This window comes from Thamnophis elegans, chromosome 15, assembly GCF_009769535.1.
Source record: "Thamnophis elegans isolate rThaEle1 chromosome 15, rThaEle1.pri, whole genome shotgun sequence".
Taxonomy (NCBI): Eukaryota; Metazoa; Chordata; class Lepidosauria; order Squamata; family Colubridae; genus Thamnophis; species Thamnophis elegans.
The window spans coordinates 15,942,545-15,956,275 of NC_045555.1; the positions used below are offsets into that span (position 1 = coordinate 15,942,545).

General features: G+C 41.9%; 1 protein-coding gene across 5 annotated transcripts in view; it reads left to right on the forward strand.

Moving 5' to 3' along the window:
* The window catches only part of ZMIZ1 (zinc finger MIZ-type containing 1), a 430,799-nt gene that overhangs the window by 266,329 nt on the left and 150,739 nt on the right, over positions 1 to 13,731 (forward strand). The window lies entirely within an intron of this gene.

Below are 13,731 nucleotides of genomic sequence, written 5' to 3' on the forward strand. Positions count from 1 at the left end.
TGCAAGTGTTAATCTATTCATTTCTGCACGTTCTAATATTTTTTTAATCACATTTTCATCTGGGTTTTTGTTAGGTTTCTTGGCAGCTGCCTCCAACCTAAAAAAGTGTTTGCAAACAATATTTTCACTCTGTTTTGCTTAGCAAGATTTACCGAGAAGGGGGGGGGAAAACCAAGAATGAGGTTACAACTTGACAATTTCCTATTTAGGACCAGTACACATTTTCAAGTTGAAGTTTCATGATTTCTTTCTTTTATTTTGACAAATTGGGAAGAATTAGGAGAGATGTTGGGCTCTTTGAAATGAATAGCATCCGAAAAAGGATTTAGATTTATTGAGAAGCATATCTTTTGCTTCCAAGAATTGCAACAACGGGATATTTCCTTTTAAAATCCAATTTCTCCACCATACATTAGGGTTGGTTTTTTTTTTTTTTTGTTTCTTTCTAATTACCTTCTTAAAATTCCAGTTTTTTTTTAAATAATATCAAGAGGAACAGGCAGCTGGCTGTTTATATAATAGTCTCCTGTATTTTGAACACTCTGGGAATCAATCCTTACATCCCGTTCAAATCTAAATCTGATTTGGTTGTGTTCTCAATCGCTTCACTAAGCCGTCAAGCAGAGGGAAATCTGATATTTGTGGAGTCTTTGGTGCTCTCTGAGCTTGGTTGTTTTCTTGCAGACGTTTCATTACCCAGCTAGGTAATATCATCAGGGAGTCCTGTGACTCCCCACTTCAACCCTGATCCACAAATATTTCCTTCTGTTGAAATCTGACATTTCCATGTAAGCTTCCTGTGTTGTGCGCATCCAACCCCCATGTTTTTTCCATGCTTGGCCTATGAGGACATTATAAAAGCGGAAATCATCACATCACTGGTCCTGATGGGTTTCTCCCTGCTGATATTGCACAGATGACATCAAAGTCTTCTATACACCTGTGCTGAATGTATAGATGTCTATTGCAGTCGCACAATCTAGAATGAATTGAGTGGAGACAATCAGGAAAGTTTGTGGTTCTCCTTTGAGAGTGCCTGAATAATGCTAATGAAATGTGTACTAGGAACTGTGTAAATCAAATATTTATTTCCTCCCTTCCTTTCTTCCTCCCTCCTCCCTTCCTCCCTTTCTCTTTCTTTTCCTTCTTTCCTCCCTCATTCCATCCTCCTCCCTCCCTTCCTCCTTTCCTTCCTTCTTTCCTCTTTCTTTCTCTTTCTTTCCCTTTCTTCTTCCCTCCCAACTAAATCTTCTAACTCGTCCAGTAAGGTTCATAGCTCAACATTCATATATCTTCTACTGTACCTACAATGTGAGTTTTTATAACTGGGATTCCCTCCCTACCTTTCTTTCTCTTTCTTTTCTTTTGCTTCCTTCCTCTCTCTTTCTTTCTCTTTTTCTTTCTTTTTCTTCTTTCCTCCCACATTCTATCCTCCTTCCTTTCTTTCTCTTTCTATCTTTTCCTCCCTCCTTCCCTCCTTCCTTCCTCTTTCTTTTCCTTCTTTCCTCCTTCCCTTCCTCCTTTCCTTCTGTCTTTCCTCTTTCTTTCTCTTTCTTTCCCTTCCTTCATTCCTCCCTCCCCACTAAATCTTCTAACTTGTCCAGTAATGTTCATCACTCAACATTCATATAGCTTCTACTGTACCTACAATGTGAGTTTTTATAACTGGGATTCTCTCCCTAAAAGTTGTTGATTCCTCGTCTGCAAATTGCCTCTCTTCCCAAGTCTTCAGAAATGTTTAGCCCATGTGAAAGTTGTTTTCGTGCTTCTCTACCCTAAATTGCTCATTCTGGAAAGGTATTTGAGAAGAGAAAAAAAAGTCTTGTTCACCGATATTGCAATTCCAAGTGATGCAGCAATTGAACAGTTGATAGATGGACAAAAATATCAAACCTAGTCTGAACATTTGGCAGACTGTGCGATAAACATCATAATAATAGAATAACAGATTTGGAAAGAACCTTGCAGATCTTTCAGTCCAACCTCTTGCTCAAGCAGAAGACTTTATACCAGTGTTGGCAAACCTTTTCGGCACCGAGTGTTGAAATGGGAGCATGTGCACGTGCCAGAAACTGGAAGAGGAGCTGTCCGACGCGCATGTGTGCACTAGGAAGATGATCTTCCGGTTTCCAGCACACGCATGCACACTGGCCAGCTGGTCTTCACATGCAGATGCATGCCAGAAACCGGAAGAGCAGGTGGCCACTCCCGGCATGCATGCCATAGGCTTGCCATCACGGTCCTATACCATTCCTGATAAATGGTTGTCCAGTCTCTTCTCTAAGAAAACCTCCATCGATGGAGCACCCACATCTTCCAGAGGCAAGCTGTTCCACACGATTGTTCAAATGTCACATGTGTTGTAAAGCCGGAAATAATATGAACAAGAGTAAATCAAATGATCAAGATCTTGAGTGCGGTGGTTGTTTTAAGCTTCTTAAGAGGAATTCTTAAGAAGAAGTGGTGGCTCAGTAGCTAAGATGCTGAGCTTGTCGATCAGAAAGGCCAGCAGTTTGCCGGTTTGAATCCCCAGTGCCGCATAACGGAGTGAGCTCCTGTTACTTGTCCCAACTTTTGCCAACCTAGCACTTCAAAAGGACATAAAAATGGAAGTAGAAAAATAGGGACCACCTTTGGTGAGAAGGTAACAGCACTCCGTGCGTCTTTAGTGTTTAGTCATGCCGGCCAAATGACCACAGAGACGCCTTTGGACAGTGCTGGTTCTTCGGCTCTGAAACGGAGACGAGCACCGCCCCCTAGAGTCGGGAACAACTAGCACATATGTGCGAGGGGAACCTTTATCTTAAGAGGAATAGCAAGCCATTTAAAGCATGAATGAAAATTTGGAGACATTTAATAAAAAACTCCTTTTTTTAACGACCCCTTTAATTTGGTGGTAGAGTCAGAGGGGCTGGATGATGCTGGCTGTTGGGGCATCTAAAGAGTTTTTAAGTTTTCCATATTACTGTATTTAGAATCCATCTTTTGTTTGGAAAAGTTGGGTACCCCTTCCTCTCCTCCATCTCTCTCTCTAACTTTTCAGGTCTTCTTTCTCGTCTGCCCTTGAAAACCTTTTCAGGATTTCTCACCCCCTTCAAAGTTCTCCCACAAAGTGAGGGGGGAGGGGAAAAAACCTTCACCTTCTTTCTAAGATGTGATGCGAAGGACGTCAGCCATTTTAAAGGCACTGAAAACAGAGGAGGAGGAGGAGAGATGGGGAGAGGCCTTATAATTCTCCTGGCTTTGGTAGCTGCACATTTTGTAGACTGGCTGGCAACAGTTAGTATTTCAAGGAGAGAGACAGCCTTAACTCCTGCCCTACAGACGGATATAAATAGTAATCTACTCTGTTCGGAGTATCAAGTTCCAGCAATAGGTCAAGGGAAGTTAACCCAGACATCACCCATCCTTTGCTGAAAGGGATTCAGACACCTATGGAAAACCACAGGGCTCTTCCCTTCTCTCCCTCTATCCCTGGAGAGTGATGCAGTATTCCAAGTGTGGCCTTACCAAGGCCTTATAAAGTGGTATTAACCCTTCACGTGATCTTGATTCTATCCTTCTGTTTATGCAGCCTAGAACTGTGTTGGCTTTTTTGGCAGCTGCTGCATATTGCTGGCTCCTATTTAAATGGTTGTCCACTAGGACTCCAAGATCCCTTTCACAGTTCCTACTATTGATCAAGGTACCACCTATACTGTACCTGTGCATTTCGTTTTTCTTGCCTAAATGCAGAACTTTACTTTTTTCACCATTGAATTTCATTTTGTTAGATGGCGCCCAATGCTCATATTGGGCATATTGCCCAAATTGTTGTGGGCAAGAGGCAGACTCTGTACATTGCTTAAAGAGGACTGTAAAAGCAGTGTAAAGTGGAATAGAAGTCTAAGTGCTATTGCTACAACGGCACTGAAGAAGGTGACTTATGACCATTTTGCACAATTGTGACCCTTGCAGGATCCCCACAATCACATGATCAACTTTGAACACTTGGCAACTGGTTCATATTTATTATGGTTGCAGTGTCCCATTTGGGATCTTCTGACAAGCCAAGTCAATGGGGAAGCCGCTTTTGCTTAACAATGGCGTCTCTAACTTATCCACTTCAATGATTTTCTTAACAACAGCAGCAAGAAAAGTCGCAAAATGGGGCGAAACTCACTTAGCAGATTTCTCACTTAGCAACTTGAATTCTGGGCTCAATAGTAGGTCTTACCTCTATGCCGCTTTAAGCATTATTCAGCATGCACTTGATGTATATTGAAAACTGTTTATGTTCTTGTAAAGAGTTGGAAGGTACCTTGGAGGTGATCTAGTCCAATCCCCTGCTCACACAAGAGATCTATACTAGGGATTTTTTAAGTGTGTGGGGAGAGAGAGAGGAAGAGACAGAGAGACAGACAGACAAACAGACCAGAAGCAGAAAGACATAAATTATGCACAGAGATACATGGGCTGAATACAACTTCCAACCAAGGCACCAGACTCTGGAAACAATACGGCTACTTTAATGGGTTACAAAAATGGGGCTTTGCATGCACCTCTTTCAAATGATTTGCACAGTGTGTATATAGGTGTATGTGTGTGTGTGTGTTTGTGTATAGTACGGAAGGAAAGAAATGTGTGTGTGTGTGTGTGTGTGTGTGCGCGCACATGCAAACGCATCCTGCACAATCTCTGGAATGTCCTTCCTTTCTTCGCTCCTCTCCTCCTCTCTCCCTCCCTCCTTCCCTCTGTCCTTAACAGTATGATAATATTTCCCCATTTCAGACATGTGCATGCATTACACGATTCCCATCCATGAAGCCAACAGCAGCCACAACAACCCAGAATGACCTCAAAAGTGGCAACACGAGCTGTGACATCTTTATGCATTTATGCATTGGAATCCTGCTGCCTGCTGCAAATAATGTAGGTCAGAGCATTTGCGTGCGGATGTCATGACACGCATAGGTCTTTTTAATCATTTAAATGCCTTCCCCCGTCCCCAGATGCCACCGGGTGATATGCTCCCTCAGTCCTTCCCCAGGGAATTTATTTTAAAAAGTGCTTTCTGGCCAAGCAATTCCAAGGAAAGACCAAAGCAGAAGTCTTGGATTCTAGGAAGCCTTCCATTGGCCACAGCCTTGCTGAGCAATTTTGAGCCAACACAAAAGCTCGTAATAATATGAAACTCTAGCAATCATCTTCACTTCCCCATACCTCCCTTCTCCAGCATCTGTTCTCTGTCAGGTATGGACAATTGACAACTTTGAGCCACTTCTTTCCTCCCATCCTATGTAGCCAGCTCATCAACCATTTATTCAGTTGTCTGTCTGTCTGTCTGTCTATTTATTCAAACATATAAAAGATAACAGGTATAAGTATAAACATAAATATGAATACAGTAAATGGGTACAAATAAATGGGGACAGTAGGACAGGGACGGACCTTTTTATGGACCTCTTAGGAATGGGGTGAGGTCAGCAGTAGACAGTCTTAGGTTAAAATTGTGGGGGTTTGGGGATGTAACAACAGAGTCAGGTAGAGCATTTCAGGGGTTGACCACTCTGTTGCTGAAGTCGTATTTTCTGCAATTGATTTTGGAGCAGTTTACCTTGAATTTGTACCTATTGTGTGCTTGTATATTATTGTGGTTGAAGCTAAAGTAGTCATTGACAGGTAGGACGTTGTGGCGGATAATTTTGTGTATAACGCTTAGGTCAGACCGAAAGCAGCGTAATTCCAGATTGTCCAAGCCCAACATTTCAAGCCTGATGACATAAGGGATTCTATTGTGAGCAGAGAAGTGAAATACTCTTCTCATGAAATACCTCTGGACTTGCTCAATTGTATTAATGTCCAATATACAGTGTGGATTCCAGGCAGACGAGCTGTATTCGAGAATTGCTCTAGCAAAGGTTTTGTATGCCCTACTTTGCAGTACAAAGTTACCGGAGAAGAAGCTTTGCAAAATTAGGTTGACAACTCTTAATGCCTTTTTGGCAATGCTGTTACAGTGAGCTCTGGGACTTAGATTGTTTGAGATGAGTACTCCTTGGTCCTTGACAGAGTGAAGGTCATCTATGAGGTTGTATCCGCCCAGCTTGTATTTGGTGTTCTATTTTTTTTAATATATATATATATATATTTTGCCAATGTGTAAGATGGATTTCTGCCGTACAGCATCCACTCTTAAGAGATTCAGGTATTCAGTTCCCACAATGGAAGAACGGATGGCAAATTAGGCAAATTAGTAGGTAGGTAGGTAGGTAGGTAGGTAGGTAGGTAGGTAGGTAGGTAGGTAGGTAGGTAGGTAGATAGAAAGATAGATAGATAGATAGATAGATAGATAGATAGATAGATAGATGATAGATAGATAGATAGATAGATAGATAGATAGATAGATAGATAGATAGATAGATAGATAGATAGATAGATGGGTTGGTGGATTGGTGGGTGGGTGGATGATAGATAGATAGACAGACAGACATATAGAAAGATAGATAAATAGATAGAAATGTGGGTGAGTGGATGATAGGTAGGTAGGTAGGTAGGTAGGTAGGTAGGTAGGTAGGTAGGTAGGTAGAAAGAAAGAAAGAAAGAAAGAAAGAAAGAAAGAAAGAAAGAAAGAAAGAAAGAAAGAAAGAAAAGTGGGTGGTGGATGGATGATAGATAGACAGACAGACAGACAGATAGATAGAAAAGTGGGTGGGTAGATAATAGGTATGTATATATGTATGTATGTATGTAGATAGATAGATAGATAGATAGATAGATAGATAGATAGATAGATAGATAGACAGACAGACAGACAGACAGACAGACAGACAGACAGACAGACAGACATGGGTAGATGATAGGTATGCATATATGTATGTATGTAAATAGACAGACAGACAGACAGATAGATAAATGGGTGGGTGAGTGGGTCCGTGGGTGGGTGGATGATAGGTAGATAGATGATATAGACAGATAGATAGATAGATAAGAGACAAACGTAGTAGACAAATATAGATAAATTATTAGAGAGAGAAAGAGAGAAAAAGAAAGAAAAAGAGAGGGAGATTATATACACAGGCAGACAAAAGACAGGAAGGAAGGAAAGGAAAGTGAAAAAAGAAAGAAAAGAAAGAAAGAAAACAGTTACTATATCTGTTGTACGTGCTTTCATGCACTCTGAAAATCCATCTCTTTCAAGGGCCTACTCTTGAGTCTGAGGTATAGATACAACATTTGTTGTTAGTTACGAAGTTGTGTCCGACCCATCACAACCCCATGGACAATGTTCCTCCAGGCCTTCCTGTCCTCTACCATCCTCTGGAGTCCATTTAAGCTCACGCCTGCTGCTTCGGTGACTCCATCCAGCCACCTATTCTATTCTATTCTATTCGACTCTATTCTATTCGACTCGACTCGATTCTATTCTCAACCTTGCCTGGCAGAGTTGTCTATTTGGGATAAAGTTTAGTTTTGATTTTTTTCTGGCTGACCTGTTACTCAATTGCTGGGGAGAGGGGGAAACATATTTGGGAGGAAAGATCCACTCTATCTGGAATATTCATAAATACGCCTTAGTTATTGTGACTGTTTTGAGCATACTTGAGCACGAAAGAAGCACTAGAGACAGAGAAAGAGATAAAGGATCCGAGGTTGGAGAGGACTCATAAAATTAGACAGATATTAAAATATTTGCAGGAAAGCAAGCTTGCTGCAGCCTTGACATGTTTGATTTACAGCCTCGGAGGATATTGCTAATCCATGTCGGAAATAAGTCAAATGGAGACAGATTTGACAGTGCCTCAAATGTTGTGTCTATACTTCAGACTCAAGAGTAGGCCCTTGAAAGAGCTGGATTTTCAGAGTGCACGAAAGCACGTACAACATGCATAGTGCATATAGTCAAGTGCGCATAGTCAAGGTTATGGTTTCCCTAGTTGAAATGTATGGCTGTGAAAGTTGGACCATAAGAAAGGCTGAGCGCCAAAGAATGGAGGTCTTTGAACTTTGGTGCTGGAGAAGACTCCTGCGAGTCCCTTGGACTGCAAGGCAATCAAACCGGTCAGTCCTAGAGGAGATCAATCCTGACTGCTCTTTAGAAGGCCAGATCTGAAGAGGAAACTCAAATACTTTGGCCACCTAATGAGAAGGAAAGACTCACTGGAGAAGAGCCTCATGCTGCGAACGATTGAGGGCAAAAGAAGAAGGGATGACAGAGAATAGAATTCTTTATTGGCCACGTGTGATTGGACACACAAGGAATTTGTCTTTGGTGCCTATGCTCTCAGTGTACATAAAAGAAAAGATACATTCATCAAGAATCATAAGATGCAACACTTAATGATAGTCATAGGGTACAAATAAGCAATCAGGAAACAATCAATATCAATATAAATCGATACAAGCAACAAAGTTACAGTCCTGCAGTCATAAGTGGGAGGAGATGGGTGATAAGAATGATGAGAAGACTAATAGTAATAGTAATGCAGCCTTAGTGAATGGTTTGACAGTGGTGAGGGAATTATTTGTTTAGCAGAATGATGGTGTTCGGGGGGAAACTGTTCTTGTGTCTAGTTGTCTTGGTGTGCAGTGCTCTACAGCATCATTTTGAGGGTTGTAGTTAAAACAATTTATGTCAAGTTTAACACTGGGAAAATAGTTTTAGACATTCATCCCTACATCCCTTTGTAGGTCAGCAACATTCTGCAAAACGTAAGAAGGGAGTAAGAAATCCTTAAAGACAAACAGTAAAAGGGAAACAGCTAAAGCTGTTCGAATTAGGAACTTGCAGCAAATTTCTAAGAGAAAAGTTAAAGCAGTTATGAATGTTTGTTTGTGATCGTTGTTTTTTTTTAAAATTTATTTGCCGCTTATCTCTAGGCAGGGTTACTCCAGGCGGCTTACAATAAGAAAAAGGAAGCAAAAGAGGGGGAAAAGTGTGAACAGAAGATTCATAAAATAATAGAGCAATAAAGTGAACAATGACAAAGGAGAGCAACCAGAATAAATACATCAATATGTTATGATAAAATATGACAGTAAATGCTAGTTTGAACTAGGAACATTCAGTAAACCAATCCAACTTCCATACAATATTCAGGTAGCTAGGTTTTCTTTCCTTTTCCCTTCTTCCATCCCTCCCTCTCTCCCTCTCCCTCTCTCCCTATCCCCCTCTCTTTCCTTTTCCTTTTCACCCTCTCTCTTCTCTCTTCTTCTATCTCTCTCCCTTCCTTCCTCTCTCCCTCTCTCTTCTCTCTCCCCCTTCTCTCTCTCCTCTTTTTCTCTCTTCCTCCCCTCTCCCACCTCTCTTTCTCTTCCTCCCTCCCTTCCTCTCCCCCTCTCTTTTCTTCTCTCTCTTGCTCCCTCCATTTCCTTCTCTCTTCCTCTCTCACTCTTCTTCTCTCTCCCTCTCTTCCTCTCCCCTTCTCTCTCTATCTTCCTTCCCCCTCTCTTCCTCTCTCCCTCTCTCCCTATTTCTCTCCCTCTCCCCTTCCTCCCTCTCTTTCCTTCTCACTTTCTCTCTCTTCCTCTAACTCTCTCCCTCCCCCCCTCTGTCTCCCTCTCTCCCCCTCTCTCTTTCCTTCTCTCTCTTCCACCCTTCCCTCTCTCTCTTTCTCTCTCTGTTTTGCTTTATTTTATTCCTTCTGGAAAAAGAAAATACTTGCAGTTGAGCTTCATGGTCATATCCATGTAATTTTTCTGTTACTGATTTTCCGTTGCTTTGAGTTTTGTTCATTTTATTAATTTATTTTTATTTTCATAATGGGCAAGTGCATTAGGTAGTGTTGAATAGAATTCTTTATTGGCCAAGTGTGATTGGGCACACAAGGAATTTGTCTTTGGTGCATATGCTCTCAGTGTACAAAAGGAGAATAAAATACATTCATCATGAATGAAAAGATGCAACACTTAGTGATAGTCAAGGTTACTAATAAGCTATCAAATTGTACTAGGAAACAAATAAAAGCAATATAAATTGAAAGATACAAGCAATATGGTTATACTCATAAGTGGGGAGAGATAGATACTAGGAAGGAAGAGAAGAATAATAGTAATACAGTTTTAGTAAATTATTTGACAGCGTTGTGGGAATTAAATGTTAAACAGAGTGTTGGCATTCGGGAAAAAAACTGTCCTTGTGTCTAGTTGTTCTGGTGTGCAGTGCCCTATAACGTCGTTTTGAGATTCTGGAAGAAAATAAAAATGGAGAATCCGTTATTGACAGTCCCACACAGGATGCAATTTTATTTGTGCTGCTTTGCGAATTGGCGGGCAGGATTTTAAAATGCTTTTCAAGCATGCAGGGTGGTCTAATAGGACGGGGGGGGGAATTGATCTGAGTGACGTAATGGAGCAACTTCCTTTCTGAGTGGGCTGCTGCCCCACATCTTGCCTCATGCTGGCCCTATGGAATATTGGTTTCCAACTGCCAGAGGAGCGGAGATGACACAGCTACCTTCCCCCTGCTTAAAACCCCAAAGAATTAACAGAAGCTGTTTAAAAGGGGCAGGCGGGGGGGTGGGTGGGAGGGTTGGCTACTTCCTGTTTGGATCAAGTAGAAAAACAGAAAAAACATAAAGGAGACTCAACTTTTAATCAAGCGTCTCTTCCCCTGGCTGGCCGGTCCTTCCTGAGATGGCTGATAATGTCCCAGGTGGTGGGGTTTTAGATCTTTTCTTGGGATCTTGAGGGCAGTTCTTTCATTTGTCTTCTCCAAAAAAAAGAAGAAGAAGAAAGAAGAGGAAGAAGGAGAGAGAAGAAGAGGAAGAGGAGAAGAAGGAGAACAGGAGGAGGGGAGGAGAAAAAGAGCGGCACAAGGAGGAGAAAGAGAAGGACAAGGGGAGGACAAGGAGAACAAGGAGAGAAGGAGAAGAGGAGGAGAAGGAGAAGAGGGAGGAGAAGAAGGAGAAGAGGGAGGAAAAGAAGGAGAAGAGGGAGGAGAGGAGGAGAAGCTTAAGAGGGGGAAGGGGAGAAGGAGAAGGGAAGGGGAAGAGGAGGAGGAAAAGGAGACAGAAGAGGAGGAGGAAGAGGAGAAGAGGGGGACAAGGAGGAGGAGAAGAGAAAGAGAAGAGGGGAACAAAGAGGAGAAGGAGAAGAGGAGGAGAAGAGGAAGACGAGGAGAAGCTTAAGAAGTGGAAGGGGGAAAAGGAGAAGGGGAGGAGAAGTTGGTGAGTGGGACAAGGAAGAGGAAAAGGAGAAGAGGAGGAAGAGGAGAGAGGAGGAGGAGAGGGGAACAAGAAGGAGAAGAGGGAGACAAGGAGGAGAAGCAGGAGAAGGAGAAAAAGGTGAAGAGGGGGAGGGGAAGGAGAAGAAGAGCGAGAGAGAGTATGGCTCCAAAGAAGAAGGATGGTAATACTTATTGGCAACATGGAGGTTGTAGGAATTTGAAGGTTCCTTCAAGCACTACGATGCTTCCAGCGGAGACTCAACATTTCCCAGAAGCTGGTTGGATGGTAGCAATTGAACCCTCATCTATGGGTTCCCTTGCACAATCGGATTCCGAAGAGCAGGAAACTCTGCAAACGATCCAAATTTTGGAGAACTGCCTTGGTCAGGTAGGCAGGCTTAATTGTTTCATTTCTGGAGAAGACACGTTAAGAGGGCAAAAGATGAAGTTGAAGCAGTGGTGGGTTCCTACCAGTTCGGACTGGTTCAAGCTGAACCGGTAGTGGTATGGTAGCCTAGGTCTCTGGAACCGGCAGCGACCCAGGCCTGCCACGCGCCCGAACCGGGTCGCTGGCATTCCCACTGCCATCTTGTTTTTGAATTCTGAGCATGCACAGAACAATTTTAATTGAAGGGTGCGTGCGCACTCTGCGCGCTTCCAGCACGCGCACGAGCATACCGGAAGTAAAGCTGGCCAGAACCCACCCTGCATTGAAGGTGTATCAGGAAGAGTCCGTAAGCAATAGTTAGCCATGTCTCATTTCCAGAAGCATAGAATTGGTTTATTTCACAGTGTGGTTGTTTCACTAAACACAGGGAGACAAAACAGAAGCAACACTTAGTTATGCCTTCCTGCTGGAGGAGGTTCAGGACTTGAAATCTCTCTGCTTGAAAGATACCACAGAAATTTGGGGGCAACTTTTTCTGTGTGGTGTGAAGCAATGTTTTTTCAAACTTGGAAACTTTTAAGATGAGAGCTTAACTTTTAGGAGATGTAAACTTTTCATGTTGAATTTGCAATGAGACACACATTCCAAATGATCGCAGGTGAAACGATGAGGGAGTTTTTATATGAGAAAAGTTATGCCATCCCTTTAAATATAAAAGAGTGGGACACTTCATAATTATTCTTCTTTCTTTCTTTCTTTCTTTCTTTCTTTCTTTGCACTCCTCACTCATTCTCTGTCTCCTCTTCCTACTCCCCCTCCCCCGTCCCCTTCTCCTCCTCCTCCTCCTCTCTCCCTCCTCCTCCTCCTTCATCTTTATTATTCATTATATTATATACTTTATCATTAAACATGAAACTCAGCCAATTGGAACATTCAAAAATGCATTACAAATACCAGTGATTGGTGCTAATGGTTGATACGGTTTGCTGCCAGCGTCCTAGGTATCAACCAAGTACCTTCTTAAAATATAAGATGTTCCGAGTAGCAGAGTTTTTTGCAGTTCCGCTGGTGTTATTGCAGGAAGCTGCAATTTGTTGATGTATCTTGTAAAATTCTAGGACATGGGCCAAGTGCCCAATGACAATGGGTATCACTGTTCTATGCTTTATCCATAGCCATGTAGTTTCGATGGCCAGGTCATGATATATCATCATTTTTTCTAGTTCTTTTTCTTCGACTCTGGCATCTCCAGGAACAGCGATATCAATAAACTGTACACTTCGGCCCTCTACAACTGTTTGTATTCGAAAGTCCACAAGATCTTCACCTCCTCATTTTTATTATTTATTATTTATTATATTTATTAAATTAATATGGATATTAAATTAATATTAAATTAATATTGATATTAAATTGATGTTGATATTAAATTAATATTGATATTAAATTAATATTAAATTAATATTATTTATTTCTTATTATTATTTTCTTCCTCCTCCTCCACCTTCCTCCTCCCCCTCCTTCTTCCTATTCCTCCTCCTCCTCTTTTTCTTCTCCTTCTTCTTCCTCCCAATTTCTTAAATTGATATGCAGCCAGACTTACATAGCTCTAAAGCAACTTCCATAAAATGAGCAATTAAAGCAACCGTGTCAGAAAAGATTATGACAACATTAATGGAAACCGGGATGAATAATAAAGCTCTCAGGAAGCATATAAACTATAAAACGTCGGTGTTGAAGGAATAAAAACAAATCAGATATCTGTTTTGATACTATCCCTTAAAGACTTTCTTATTATCTTTCTGACCAGTGACAAGATGTGTTGTTTTCAGTTGGGGAAGTTGCTTTCTTTACGTGGCATTTGACTTTGGTTGTTAAAGAGTTACTGCCATTATACATGAGCTTTGGGTGCATATAGGTCAGTGTTGGTGAACATTTCAGCACCAAGTGCCCAAACTAAAATGCGCACGCCAGTCAGCTGATCTTCTGGTTTTAGGCATGAGCATTGGGCAGCTGCTCTTCCGGTTTCCGGCACTCCCGCACACACAAAGACCAGCTGAATCAAACAGTCACTAAATGAACTGTTGTAAATTGAGGACTACGTATAACCGTGATGGCGAACCTATGGCACATGTGCCAGAGGTGGCACACAGAGCCCTCTCTCTGGGCACCCATGCCATCGCCAGGTGCTCCCACA